At 52.1% G+C, this 3502-nt stretch overlaps 1 protein-coding gene across 1 annotated transcript in view; it reads right to left on the reverse strand.

The window, feature by feature from the left end:
- The window catches only part of PAX7 (paired box 7), a 161489-nt gene that overhangs the window by 154416 nt on the left and 3571 nt on the right, over positions 1-3502 (reverse strand). The window lies entirely within an intron of this gene.

Consider the following 3502-nt stretch of genomic DNA (forward strand, 5'->3'; position numbering starts at 1 on the left):
CTGAAGTTGCTTAAGACAGATCTGAGGAAGTGCGCACGCACTCGAAAGCTTCTACCCAGAATTGGTCTTCAAGGCGCCCCTGGACTCCGACTTCGTTCTGCTCCTTCAGACCGACACAGCGACCCACTTATCTATTCCTCCCCCCCCCCCTTTGTCTCACAGAATCGCGATAGAAAGACACCCAGGCTGGGGCTATTCTACGGAGGAAGTTAGGCGGCGTGAAGACCCACGGGTTGCTGCGGTGCTGTGGTTGGAAACCCCACTGGTTTCACTGGGGACCCGGCTGCACTTCGCCTTCTCCTGGCTGTGCCCTTCGACTGATGCATCCATTGCTTTTGCCGGCCGCCTAGCCGGCTCTTAACTGGCCGGCCAGCTCCCCTGCTTCCGGGGACGGCTTCGGGCAAGCGAGAGGCTCTGGCCGGCAGGCTCTCTTCGAAGGGCCACACGGCACGGCCCCCTTCAGCCAACGGACTCGGGGCGCACCAACAGGAGAGGCAGGCCGAAGACTGCAGTGACGCAACAGGCAACCAAGCCTCACTCTGGCTCTTTTTTTTTTTTGCCCCGCATTCTGTTGGAGTTTACAAGTTGCATCCATTTCGGCCACTATGGAGTTAACTGCTACCCTTAGGTGTTGTTAGTAACCAGGACAGTGTGACCTGCTCGATACTCCCTCTAAGCTGTGGAGTCTTGTGAGCAAAAATTCTGCCTTGTGAGCTACTGGCAGTAAAGTTGTGAGCGAGCGATTTGGCTACTGCCTGAATTAGTTTGCTCTGGAGCCAATCCTTCCTGAGCGGAGACAAAAAGCTGTGAGCCGGAGGCTAAAAGACTGTGAGCTAGCTCACACTAACTCAGCTTAGAGGGAACACTTCCTGCAACCACTTAGAGGAGAGATGAGTTTGTGCGGAGGGGGGGGAGTTGGTGGGAGTTGTTTATCCTAATTCAGTGACCTGTGACCTTTCTATTGGTCAGTCAACATCTCGTCTGTAGGAAATGCTTTGATCGTGCATGCCTGTATTCCACACGTTTTATTGCCGATCTTCCGCTCTTTGTCCCGAGCAAGTAGGAGGAGAAGTAGCCATTATTCTGTTTTTAGCCATGCAACTGTTAGGATGCAAGTTTCCAGGCTCGGATGTATTCTTTGTTTCTTTTATCCACAAGTTCCCTGCCCCTTTTATTTTGGAGTAAAACACAATCTTTTAAATCAAACACACCGGAGTGTGGCTCTTGCTAATGCAAGATGAGAAAAGCCAAGACAATCACACCTGCGGCAGAAGGAGATGTGTGGGCCTCTCTGTGGGACCACAGCCTCCCTGCAGGTAGCAAACCAGAAGAAAGGTGTATCCTCTTACTAGTCTTATATTCTACTAGCGAAGAGTTATTTTCAGAAGAACACTTAAAGACAAAAGCAACAACGTCTGCTTCCCCAATCCCCACTCATGACAACATAAGAGAAGCCCATGTGTGTCCCACAGTGGCCAAAACCCAGGGGCCATCAGGAGGTCCACCAGCGGGGCCAGAATTCCAGAAGCCCTCCCACTGTGCCCCCCCCAAGCACCAAGATGACAGAGCATCACTTGCCCCAGACAGAGTGTTCCACAGTATTCTTCTTACCTACACTAGGAAGTGACCCCCATCCCTTTGAACACCTGATGTTCTGGCTTTTCAAACATAGAGTCTGGCTGTGGCACCACTTTAAAATGCTAATAGGGGCGGGAACATTAAAAAAAAATTCTATCTCAACAATTAAGTACCCCCCCTACAAGTAGAACAGCTCGAGCCCCAGAGAAAAGGCTGGGCTAGACGGCTTTATTTTATTTATTTATTTATTTTTGGGATTTATACCCCGCCCCATCCAACAGCTCAGGGCGGCTAACAGACGGCCATGCCGAAGTTAAAATATACATACAACAAATCAGTATAATCCAGCATAATAAAACAACGGGCTTCTTCCCGATGGGCCTGCGTGTTTTGCTCGAGGGGAGTGCTGAACAACGGGGGGGGGGGGCTTCGCAAGCAGTGGTAGGGTCCATCTCACCACTGCAAGACTTGGGCATCTTACTGTGCCGCCCCTCCTTCTGGGTAGGCAAGGAAACCGATGCAGAGGTCAGCTATATCTTAGGAACAGACGTCAAGTATCCAGATCGTGGCTCTCAGCTCCCTGCGCTTCCCGCCTGCGCGACCGGCCCCCTCCCACCTCATCGGGGGTCACAAGTCTGAATTCATCATCAAGAGACCCCCCCCCCAAATCCCTGATGGTTCACCCCAAAGCCCCACGAATGACCACGCGCCGTTCCCAAGAAGACCAAACCTCAGGTACTTAAAAGAGGATCAGATCCTTCGTTGGTATATGGGGGTTTTACCTGTTGCTTAAAATTATTACTTTCAAGAGAATTTGGGGGCTGCCTTGAGCTATGCGGAAGAACACATCTTGTATCCATTTTAGAAAGGGAGAGACGTTTCTAAATGGGGCAGGCGCATGCTGGCGGGGGGGGGGAGGTCATTTCCCCTGGTCCTGGTTTCACCAGAAGCAGCCAAATTCTTCATCGCCGCAATACCAGTCCCGCAGGAACAAAGAGCAAGGGGGGGGGGGAACAACCGTCTCCCAGTTGGCTGCTTTGGGACTAACGAGTTTTAAAAGGAAGGATGCCAGTTTTCAAGTTAGGCAGAACCACTCCGCCGGCCTGACGCAAAGCCGCAGAGTAACTCGGCCAGCTTGCACCCGACGTGTCTAGATGAGACCAAATGACAGCTTACCTCTCCCCCCAAGAAAGTAACATCTCCTTTCTAATTCTTGCACCTTCCCCTCCCGAACCCAAAGCAGCAATTTACTGATTTCAATGCGTGATCTTACAACCAACGCTTCCTCTAAGGTGTGGAGTCTCGTGAGCAAAAAGTCTACTTTGTGAGCTCCTGGCACTGTGAGCGAGCGATTTGGCTACTGCATACATTAGCTTGCTCTGGAACCCTCCTTCCTGAGCTGAGACAAAAGTGTGTGAGCCGGAGGCTAAAGAACCGTGAGCTGGCTTACTAACTCAGCTTAGAGGGAACACTGCTTACCAGAGGAAAATCTTTCCTTGTTTCCAGATTTAAGCAAATCCCACTCCCATAAACCAAGAGAAGGCAGAAGAACCCACAGAAGTTCCGGCGCAGGGTATCTGGTCCCATGAAACGTTGAGAGAAATGCGGCCACCCAGCAGCACCTCGAGGTTGGGGGTTTTCTCTGGAGTCCCCTGCGAGGTCCCGGGAGGACCCCTGACAGTCGGCCCTTTCTTGCACCCAGGAAAGGTGGTTCAGCCGAAACAGGCAAAGGGCTCCTTCACTAGATCTAGAATTGCTAGGGGGGGGGGGGCACAGAACAGGGTGCTTCGGGGCAGACGGGCGCACACAACCTTCGCAAATTTTCGGGTGGTGGGGGGGAGTTTTTGCCTGCTTAATGGCATCTGGTGCTGTGCTCCAGGCAGCTTAAGTGGGGGGGGGGGGGTTTTTTTTCCCAAATGGCTCC

This window comes from Gekko japonicus, unplaced genomic scaffold (genome assembly GCF_001447785.1).
Source record: "Gekko japonicus isolate JY-2015 unplaced genomic scaffold, Gekko_japonicus_V1.1 scaffold131, whole genome shotgun sequence".
NCBI lineage: Eukaryota > Metazoa > Chordata > Lepidosauria > Squamata > Gekkonidae > Gekko > Gekko japonicus.